The 11,394-nt window shown below is 48.6% G+C and overlaps 1 non-coding gene and 1 pseudogene across 1 annotated transcript; one reads left to right on the forward strand and one right to left on the reverse strand.

Annotated features, from left to right (window-relative positions):
* Window positions 1-788: 788 nt before the first annotated feature.
* LOC133059195 (U6 snRNA-associated Sm-like protein LSm5) lies at window positions 789-9,051 on the forward strand (annotated as a pseudogene).
* A 295-nt stretch (window positions 9,052-9,346) lies between these two features.
* LOC133060073 (U6 spliceosomal RNA) lies at window positions 9,347-9,453 on the reverse strand. The gene has a single exon (XR_009693735.1). It is a non-coding gene; the product is annotated as a U6 spliceosomal RNA (small nuclear RNA).
* Between the last annotated feature and the right edge of the window lie 1,941 nt (window positions 9,454-11,394).

The following is an 11,394-nucleotide window of genomic DNA, read 5'->3' on the forward strand; positions in this document are numbered from 1 at the left end:
CCTTAGATAAAATTAGATTTTGTTAATTGTCAGAAGGATTCCAGCATCTGACACGGAGGGGGAAGAGATGCTGGGCATCTTTCCTGATCTCCTCACTTGCTGTAAGCCTCACGAAAGTACCCTTCCTTTCCTGTACTGCGTGGGCTTGAGGGGGCAGCTACCGGACATTTTGGGATACCCTTGCCCTCATAGGAGGAATGGGAGAAGGTACTGCAAACCCAGAGGATGGAGGAGCATTTCCCTGCTTTTGAGCTTTCTTGTTGCCATCTTTGTTAGAGACAAAGCTGTCCCGGGTTTCTCCACTTTCCTAGGATGAGGGCAGTTGGGAGCGTGACTCTGTTTCTTTGGGGACCACCTGGAGGAATTTCCCTAAATTAGAGTGGGACTGAGCTGCCTGGATGAGGGGCACTCCAGCTGTCGGCATGCACAGCTGCAGGGGACTCAGAGACCAGCTTCTCCCAGCGCCCTGCCTGCCACGGCAGCCTTCCGATGATGAGACTCGCCTCAAGGGTTCCCACTCTGGCTCCACACCTGTCCCACCCCTGAGACTCACAGGAGGCTGGTTCTACCCCAGGAAGCCTCGCAGAGCAGAGGTAAGGGGAGCTGGCTGCTTTGGGTGTGTGCTTCAGCGTGGCGGAGCAGAGAACAGGCTGAATGTGCAAGCACCGTGGCCGGGTGTGTTCAAGGTATGTGCAGAGCCCTTTCTCATTGGATGCTAAATAAGGAGGACAAAGGTGGTGGATGGCTGTCAAAAATTCCATCAGCTAGTCTGTCAACCAGAGAAGGAAATGGCAACCCACTCCAGTGTTCTTGCCTAGAGAATCCCAGGGACGGGGGAGCCTGGTGGGCTGCCGTCTATGGGGTCGCACAGAGTCAGACACGACTGAAGCGGCTTAGCAGCAGCAGCAGCAGCAGTCTGTCAACAAACATCCTATGCACTGGGCACAGGGGATGAGGAGATTAAAATAAAAAAAGGTTAGAAAAGATCTGTTTTTCTGTGTGCACAAAGTCAGGATAAGAAAGGCAAGTTCATAATCAAGTAGAATACAGAGTGTGGAAGGTTGTAATTCCCCCAAATGGCCACAGTATTTTCCTAAAATATGATGTATTAATGGGTTTCCCTGGTGGCTCAGATGGTAAAGAATCTGCCTGTAATGTGGGAGACCCAGGTTCAATCCCTGGGTTGGGAAGATCCCCTGGAGGAGGGCATGGCAACCCACTCCAGTATTCTTGGCTGGAGAATTCCCATGGCCAAAGGAGCCTGGCGGGCTACAGTCCATGGGGTCGCAAAGAGTTGGACATGACTGAATGACTAAACACAACACATACGGCATATGAATAGAAAATTTGAGGTGTAGTAAGGCCAAGAGATCAGGAGACTTTTACCATGGAAAGGAAGCTTGTTATCCTCACAGATTTTAGGACGAGGGGGCAGGTGCTGCCACAAGGGGACATGTGGGAAAGCACCAAGGTCATCAGGAAGCAGAGGGAGGGAGAAAATCTGGGGGAGAGCCTTTCTAGTGGCTTCTCTGGAAAGGAACCATACAGCAGGAAAAACAGGCCCAGGACTGGCTAGTTGGAATAGTTCCATCAGGCACTGGGGCACAGGGACTGTCCCCCTTGTCTGGTACTGGGTGCTGGGGTGAGTAGGGCAGGTACAGAGTGGCCCAGAGAGTGAGAGCTGATAAGGGGGATGGTTGGGGTGTGGGCTCTGGATTGGCTGGTTTGTATTTGAAAAGTGCACTTGTGGGTAAGTTGCTGACTATCTCTAGGAGTTGGTTAACCCTGGGAGGGCAGTCTCTCCAAAGGCAGCAAGGCCCCAGCTATATCAAAGCATCAGAATACAGAAAATAAAAGACTTGGCTAGCACAGTATTACGTCTGGTTCCACGTGCTTTCCAGGAGGCTTCCCTAGTGGCTCAGTGGTAAAGAATCCACCTGCCAATGCAGGAGACATGGATTCGATCCCTGACTTGAGAAGATCTCCAGGAGAAGGAAAATGGCAAAGCACTCCAGTATTCTTGCCTGGAGCAGTATTCATGCTCCAGAGGAGCCTGGCAGGCTACAGTCCATGGGGTCGCAAAGAGTTGGATACAACTTAGAGACTAAACAACAAAATGCTTTTCTAGAATCTGATTCTGGTCCATTGAAAGGGGAGTCTATTTCCTCTGACCTGGAGGAACTTTGTGACTGCCTCAGTGAATAGGCCAGAGGAAGCAATAATATGTCTTCCAAGGTTAGGTCACTCAGGATGATACAGTTCCTACTTGGCTCTTTCCCTTTTAGGACACTTGCCCTTGGAACTCAGCCTCCATGAGGAAGCCCAAGGCACCTGTAGAGGCCACGGGTCCGTGTTCTGATCCAGAGCCCCAGCAATGGTACCAACTGTTTGCCTGCACCTAGCACAGGGCCTGTGAGTGGATGTGGCTTAAGATCCCAGTCTCCAGGCCACCTCAGCTGATGCTAAGAGGAGCCAAGAAAAGCCATCCTTGCCAAGCCTGTCTAAATGCAGATTCTTGAGCAAAATAAATGGTGTCATTACTTTCAGCCCTTGGTCTTGGGGTAGTTTGTTGTACAGTAGAAGGTAACCAGGACACAGGATGGTAAGATGATGCTGGAGCTGGGGGGTGCGGGGGGTGTGGAGTACAGATTGTTCTGAGTGCAGATGGGGAAGGTGGAGGATGGGAATAGGGATGCAGTCCGGTCAGAAAAGGCAGCATAGAGTTAATAATAGTAACCAAGGGACTTCTCTGGCAGTCCAGTGGTTAGGATTCCAAGCTTGCACTGCAGCGGGTATGGGTTTGATCTCTGATCTGGGAAATAAGATGCCCTGAGGTGCAGCCAAAAAGTGAAAAAAAAAAAATTAATAAAAAATAAAAGTGGGGATTGAAACCGAATGGGACCCCAAAGGACCTTCCTGGGGACAAAAGGGTCTCTGCGTTCGACCCCTTCACCCCAGCACACACTCTGGTGTTTGACATTCCCTGAGTTCCAAAGAGTGGACTCAAGCAGTTACTAATTAGGGAAGTGAGAGAATGCAGGAAAGAAAAGTGGTCAAGAAACAACAGTGCTGTGATAAAACAGAGTCCTAGTTCCCCTTCAAGGGAAATACATAGTAATCTGATGCATCTCTTTGAGATATTCTTCAGGCACTAAGGCCCCCACCTGGGAGGAGAATGATGACTCCATGCTGAAACCCCAGACTTCTGTTAGAACCTAAGAGTGGACTTTAAGAGCTGAGAGGGGAGAGAGAGGATGTGGAGAGTAGGTGGCAAGGGGTGGATGTGGGAGGGGAAGGGGGGCAGGCGATGGCCACCCTGACCTATGACCCTACTGAAACAGGAGGGTAGGGGGCGGGGCACAACCTTTAAAGAATGACAGAATGATGAAAAGTGAAAAGGGAAAGTGTTAGTTGCTCAATCATATCTGACTGCGACATCATGGACTGTAGCCCACCAGCTCTGACCATGGAATTTCCCAGGCAAGAATAGTGGAATCGGTTGCCAGTCCCTTCACCAGGGTATCTTCCCAACCTGGAGATCAAACCCAGATATCCTGCATTGCAGGTGAATTCTTAACCATCTGAGCCAACAGGGAACCCGAAACTTGCATGTTGCATGATAAACTGGTTCAGTTCAGTTCAGTTGCTCAGTCATGTCCAACTCTTTGTGATCCCATGGACTGCAGCACACCAGGCCTCCCTGTCCATCATCAACTCCTGGAGTTTACTCAAACTCATGTCCATTGAGTCGGTGATGCCATTCAACCATCTCATCCTCCGTTGTCCCCTTCTCCTCCTGCCCTCAATCTTTCCCAGCATCAAGGTCTCTTCTAATGAGCTGGCTCTTTGCATCAGGTGGCCAAAGTATTGGAGCTTCAGCTTCGGCATCAGTCTTTCCAATGAATATTCAGGACTGACTTCATTTACGATTGACTAGTTTGATCTCCTTGCAGTCCAAGGGACTCTCAAGAGTCTTCTCCAACACCATAGTTCAAAAGCACCAATTCTTCAGCGCTCAGCTTTCTTTATAGTCCAACTCTCACACCCATACATGACTACTGGAAAAACCATAGCTTTGACTATACAGACCTTTGTTGGCAGAGTAATGTCTCTGCTTTTTAATATGCTATCTAGGTTTGTCATAGCTTTTCTTCCAAGGAGCAAGTGTCTTTTAATTTCATGGCTGCAGTCACCATTTTCAGTGATTTTGGAGCACAAGAAAATAAAGTCTCTTACTTTTTCCATTGTTTCCCCATCTATTTGCCATGAAGCGACGGGACTGGATGTCATGATCTTAGTTTTTTGAATGTTGAGTTTTAAGCCAGCAAACTGGTTAGAACCAGCTAGGTCCAAGATGTGATGATTTGACTTCCAGTGGACCTTGAACCTCATTATATACTCCTTGTAATAAATTTGCATAAGCTAAGTGACACACCCACCAGCGCTGTGATAGTTCCCAGGCCGACTATCAAAGATCAAAGAACGGGCAGTGGTTCAATTTCTGGAAATCTCTGTGCCTTCCCCCGAAGTCCTTGGAATAATCCTACTATTCTTTAGCCTTTGAAATTACCCAACCCCCTAAAACTAACCATGCCATATTTTGGGGTCTGTCACCTTCTGAGATGGCCCACTCTCTGTCTGTGGAGTGTGTTTCTCTCTAAATAAATCCCCCCCTTTTTAAAAAGATCTTTTTGATATGGACCATTTTTAATAAGTCTTTATTGAATTTCTTAAATTATCACTTCTGTTTCATGTTTTGATTTTTTTACCATGAGGCACCTGGGATCTTAACTTCATGACCAGGAATCAAGTCCCAGTCTGGGTTTGACTGGTTTGAGTCCTAGAACATGGGTTCAAATCCCATTCTGAGCTGCACAGTCTCACTATGACCTATGACTCTAGGCCAGTCTTCCTCCACCTCCCGTTGGTCACTGCCTCCTGAGCCACCCTCTGATTTTTGGCCTTCCAGTTTGGCAAGATTGAAGGCAGGAGGAGAAGGGGATGACAGAGGATGAGATGGTTGGATGGCATCACTGACTCAATGGACAAGAGGTTGAGTAAACTCCAGGAGTTGGTGATGGACAGGGAGGCCTGGCGTGCTGCAGTCCATGGGGTTGCAGAGAGTCGGACACTACTGAGCGATTGAACAACTCAGCAACAGCTTTGTTCCTCTCTTGCCTCTTCCCACCCTCTGCTCCATCTGACTCTGGAAATAATTGCAAAGGATTATTGTGTTGGGACTCACACAATATGGAGTGAAGTGCAGAACACACCTTCCAGTTTGTCTCATTTTCCTCCCGTCACTGAAGCAAAGTGTTGAGAAGAGGAAGTCATTTTACAGTTGCTGCAGCTGCTACTGAATTTAGATTGGAAAAGCGATTTGCTTGAGCAAAGTGGTGATCAGATAAATCCCATGAATTTATTGCTTAAAAAAATGTGTCTGTTAGAGAGAGGGGATGGCTGCCCCGATGTTGTGAGGGGGCAGGGCTGGGGGAAGGGGCGTTGTCAGCCTCTGTGCACCAACCTCAGAGAAGCCCTAGGCAAATACGAATGATGAAGGCCTTTCAGCCCTTCGACATCTGATACAATCCTTTCCTTTTTCACGATCTCATTTAATCTTCACAGTGAGATGGGGAAGGTAGCCTAGGGGTGGTGTTACCTCCCCTTTATAAATAAGGAGAATGAGAAATGCTCAGCCAACAAGCAGAGGGTCCATCTCCAGCCTTTGAATCTACATAAGTGCCTCCGCTCTTTGGATGATCCACTTGAGTGTATGAGGTCCCACTGATTTTCAGATGAGAGTCACTCTTGGAAGAGATGCAGGGAAAGACACTTGACATTTATCTTGTGATCATTTCATGCTGGGGACAGGGAGGCGGGTGCTTATGTTAGCTTTCTTTAGGGCTGGTTTACGATAAGATGGGAAATGATCACAGTTGCTTTTGGTGGCCTGGGCTTCCCTTGGATGAAGTCTTTCTCCTCTTTCTGAGCTGTATCCAGCCCACTCCTAGGAGACAGAAGCTCCATCCCTGCTGCTGTTTATTAGATCAGGGCTGGGCCTTGCCCCCTCGGGTCCGTGCCTCCATGGGCTTCTGCAGCTCCTGGTAGGCGTGGGGTCCCTGTGACTTACTGCAGCCACTCTCCCATGGTGGGCCCTTCTGCGGGCTCACTAGGACCTCCAGCCCCCATGGAATCACTTCTAGATGTGTCCGAGAATGCTCAGGAGTGTCCCATCTGGGCCTGCCGGGCCTTGTCTCCTGGGGCATGAGTCCCGGGTGTCCTTGAGCCCCGGGGCGTCCATACTAAGCAGTTGTCTGGGGTGGGGGGCTGCCTGTTCTCGGCAGCCTGTGCCCCATTGTTTTTCAGAATTTCAGCAACAGGGCTTCTCAGCTTCTTCCAGAATTCCTGGTCACCTCACGCATGGTGACAAGGGCTGAGTCCTTGTGAGGATGATCTGTGATACCTGATGTGCTTGGCGCACGCCCCGAGGGACCCTAGGTATCACTCGGGACCCGGGGTCAGTCTGCGTCTCTGTCGATGGTCGTGGCTGGGTTACTGAGTCAGGCTCAGCGGCCTGGTTCCTTCTCCGCTCTGGGTGAGGTCTCTCTGTCCTATAATAACTGATAGGGGAGTGTCAGTTACTTACATCCCTCCCCCAATACCACACTGTGAGTCACTGATAAAAAGCAGTGGGCCATTGTTGATTATCCACACTATGCCAGCCCGGGCACTGGGAACTTTGTGTATGTTATCTTTTTAATTCCCAGAACCACCTGAGACCACACAACTTACTGCCCAGGGGTTCAGAGGTCAGGGTGTGTTGGCCGAGAGGGTTGTCTAGAGAAGTGACTGCACACTTCAGTGCCTTTATCCTTCATCTACAAAACGAGCTGTTAGACCATATGCTGTTTAAAATCCTGACTCGAAAACTCACTTTTGATACCTTTCTAAGGAACATCTCTGACCTCACAAAAGTCAAACTTAAGCCCTCAAAAGACACAGAGCTGACCGATAGAAACCTGCCTGATTCCTCTGTCTGTGGATTTCTCCAGGCAAGAATACTAGAGTGGGTTGCCATTCCCTTCTCTAGCGGATCTTCCTGACCCAGGGATTGAACCTGGGTCTCCTGCATTGCAGGCAGATTCTCTACTCTCTGAGCCACCAGGGAAGCTCCAACACCTAATATCTAGATACCGTTATTTGTTGTTCAGTAGCTAAGTTGTGTCCGACTCTGTGACCCCCATGGACTGCAGCACGTCAGGCTTCCCTGTCCATCGTTACATCAGTGGGTTGTTATTCTGAGGAGGGAGTTATTTGAAACTATCTGTTATGATTGTTTTTTAATTTCAAGTAACAGAAAGCTCATGTCAAGGCTATAGTTCTACAGTCATAACAGGATTTGGGAGGTGGCTGTGATCCACTTGGAAAGAGCACCAACTTAGCAGCGAGCATCCAGGGCTGAAGTGTAATTGAAATTTACCAGCTCTGTGTCTCTAGGCAAGGAATCTTTGAGCATCAGTTTTCTCAACTGTAAAAATAAGAATTGCAGGATTCATCATGTGGGGGCTTTATGCGGTCCAATGAATGTGACAGTACATCACACATTTGTAACTGCTCTGTGCTACCTAAGAGTTATTGTAACTCTTCTTTGACTGCTTCTATTTATGTAAAACCTTAACATCAATGCTTGTCAGTTCTGGAATGAGCTTAGGAAAGGCAATTGCTGACTCTGCCCATGGACCTCTGTTCACCACTCTGACCCTGTTCTACTCTCCCCAAACGTTGTCTAATTTTCCAAATAGTCTCCAAGGGGAAAATGTCCCTCTCTCTCCTTTGAGCTTTCATTTCACACCATGGCAGTGGTTTGTTTGCTCATAGATGATAAGTAGTTTTAGTTCTATAGGGCTTCCCTGGTAGCTCAGTTGGTAAAGAATCCACCTGAAATGCAGGAGACCCTGGTTTGATTCCTGGGTCAGGAAGATCTGCTGGAGAAAGGATAGGCTACCAACTCCAGTATTCTTGGGCTTCCCTGGTGGCTCAGCTGGTAAAGAATCTGCCTGTAATGTTGGAGACCTGGGTTCAATCCCTGGGTTGGGAAGATCCCCTGGAGTAAGAGAAAGGCTACCCTCTCCAGTGTTCTGACCTGGAGAATTTCTTGTCCATGGGATTGCAAAGAGTTGGACATGGCTGAGCGACTTTCACTTCACTTTAGGTTTTGGTAATGTGAGTGTTCTGAAATCTCCAAGAGGGACAGGTGGGATGGGATGTGGTAGGAAGGCAAAATTCCTTCCTGGAAATGTGAGGATCTGGGTTCCATTCAGGATTTTGCTATCTGTGAGCTGTTGGACCCCAGGAAATTCCCCCAGTCAATTTAGCCTCATTTTGATAATTTGTGCAGAGAAAAATTTCAGCCCCATCTTCCACAGAGGATTTTTGAGAGGATAAAAGCATTAGCATTCCCATTATGTATCACCAGATATGTAAAGAATACTTTCAAGGTGGGGGCGAGCTGCTGAGAGCCAGGTGCCAAGGGTAAATCAGCTAACTGGATGTGCCGGAAGCCAGCGTATGTGCGAGGTCCATTTGGGTCTCAGGAGGGAGGCTAGGGGGCCTCACCTGGGGGGCCTTGAACACTCTGGCTATGGTGGATACTTTCCATATGGAGGCGGTATGTCAGGTGGGAAGATGGGGAGGGTTCTGGGGAAGATGGGCACCCCTGAGGGATCACACTGACTGCTCCTCTCTGATTTCCCCTCCCACTTTGGGTGGCCCCATCAAGAGAAGCTGCAAGTAGATCAGCCCGTCACAGCCGCTCCCTGTAGAGCTCCTGGACAAGTGTGTAGGATCAAGAATCACATTTTGATGAAGACTGATAGGGAGATTGTTGGCACCCTACTGGAATTGGATGACTTTGTCAGTATGGTACTGGAAGATATCCCTGAATTTGAAGTGAGACCAGAAGGAAGAAGAATTACTAAATTAGACCAAATTTTGTGAAATGGAAACAGTATAACAACACCGGTTCCTGGCGGAGAAGGACCTGAAGTATGAATGGATTTCCTTGACTTACGCTAGATCCTGTTTTGTCTTACGATGACAACAAAACAGAAATTTTTTTAACCTTTCAATATTTGTATTCTGTGAAGCCAAGTTTCCCACTAAAGGGAAATGCTTTGAGGATGCCCAGTTCATGCCCATTTTTGTAAGTTAATCATGATTATTTTGGAAAAAGAACAGTTTTTTTTTTTTATAACATATTTTATAGTGAAAAAACACAATTTCAGCATTGCGTGCCCAAGGCGTTTCCTTTGTGCTGGAGGCAATATCTGGACCGTGGGGGAAAAAGCAAAATATGGAACGCTTCACGAATTTGCGTGTCATCCTTGCACAGGGGCCATGCTAATCTTCTCTGTATCGTTCCAATTTTAGTATATGTGCTGCCGAAGCGAGCACGAACAGTTTTTTAAGACAAAAAATAAAGGTGTTTTTGTTAAGTAAGTAAGTAAGTGTTAGTCGCTCAGTCATGCCCAACTCTTTGCAACCCCATGGACTGCAGCCCACCAGGCTCCACGGTCCATGACATTTTCCAGGCAAAGATACTGTAGTGGGTTGCCATTTCCTTCTCCAGGGGATCTTCCCAATCCAGGGATTGAACCCGGGTCTCCTGCACTGTAGGCAGATTCTTTACTGACTGAGCTACAAGGGAAGCCCATTTCTGTTAAAGAAAAAAAGAAAAAGAAGCTGAAAGGAGGTGATAGAAGGGGGTTGGTCTGGGCACCCAGTGATGGGCCAGTTAGAGAGTGAACATGTGACAAGGGTATTCATCTTGAGGGCCCTGAATGGCATACGGCAGTGTTCCCAGGGCTGGTGACTTACCTGTACAGGTGTACAGGTAGTAAAGGAATCCCCTTGCGGGGTCTTGCAAAGCATTCTTTTAATCCAGTTTCCCAGGAGCAAGGGGAATATTTTAGAATAACCTCACTGGAAGTGGTGTCACCCCACCTCCTGGGTAAGTCCTGTACTTTTAGATTTCACCAACAGTCCCAAGGAGGTCTCCGTCCCTCTGCAGCTCTGAATCAGCCCCTGTTCCCCTGAAGGCTTTGTTGGAGCAGGGCTTTGGGTGAGGGCTAATCAGATAATGCCTGTGAAGCACTTGGAGTTCCTTGGAGACGGTGCCTCTCGATCTATTATTAATAGTGGTGAGCACAGTGTTTCCAAACAAAGACGTGCCTACTTAAATACCCGGGGCAGGGGGGAGAGAGGGCAGCGGGGAGGCTTGGAGAGCAGACCCAGCAGAGAGAGCCGGTCCTTGGGGAAGGCCTCCAGCCCCGTCACGTGATCTTCAAGGTGGGGGTGGAGGGACTGTGAGTGTGAAATGGAAACTTGCAGGGCAGTACTTGTGTAGACAGTGTGAGCAGGGCCCTGGTCTGTGATGGGCGCAAGGAGGGAAATCGGCAAGGCTGGCCAGGCTGTGCCCCCCGGGGGTGGTTTCCTACTGGGGAGATGTACCCATGCGGGAGACCCAGGTTTGATCCCTGGGTCAGGAAGATCCCCTGGAGAAGGAAATGGCAACCCACTTCAGTATGCTTGCCTGGGAAATCCCACGGATGGAGGAGCCTGGCTGGTTACAGTCCACGGGGTCACAAAGATTTGGCGAGTAAGACTAAACGACTTCAGTTTCAGTTTCAGGGCTTCCCTGGTGGCTCAGACGGTAAAGAAAGAAAGTGAAGTTGCTCAGTTGTGTGCAAAGACTCAGCTTTGATCCCTGGGTCAAGAAGATACCCTCAAGAAGGGAATGGCAAACTTCTCCAGTATTGCCTGGAAAATTCCATGAACAGAGGAGCCTGGTGCAGTCCATGGGGTCACAGAGTTGGGCACAACGAGCAGCTAGCACATATCAGCTTCCAGGAGCACTCCCTGGGCTGGCATTGCCCTGAGAGAGCTCCCTTGGCTTTAGCTGGCTCTGTTTCCTAATAGATTAACCTGGATTAACCCCTGCTCCTCCCAAAGATTGGGGTGCGCCCCATGCAGATTTCAGTATCAAATGGCTGGATCATTAAAGGGCTAATTTGAGGAGGCCAAATTCTATGTTAGGGGTTGGGACTCCCATCCCACTGGAGGATCTAGCTCAGAGAACTCACCCCTCTGTCACTGGTGATCCCTGTAGTTGCTCTCATGGGTAGGTATCTAGAGTACTCCCAAAAGACATATTGAAGTCTGTTTTGGGCTAGGGGTTTGCATCCCCTGAAAATTCTTATGCTGAAGACTTAATGAAACCATTTACTTCAGATTGGGACTTGAACCCATGTGCTGGGACTTGAACCCAGTCAAAACCCAGGATAGCTGATTTCAGTACCTAATGAAGATCAGGTTTCTTGATGTCTCATCGCAGAA

Source organism: Dama dama, chromosome 7 (assembly GCF_033118175.1).
Source record: "Dama dama isolate Ldn47 chromosome 7, ASM3311817v1, whole genome shotgun sequence".
Lineage (NCBI taxonomy): Eukaryota > Metazoa > Chordata > Mammalia > Artiodactyla > Cervidae > Dama > Dama dama.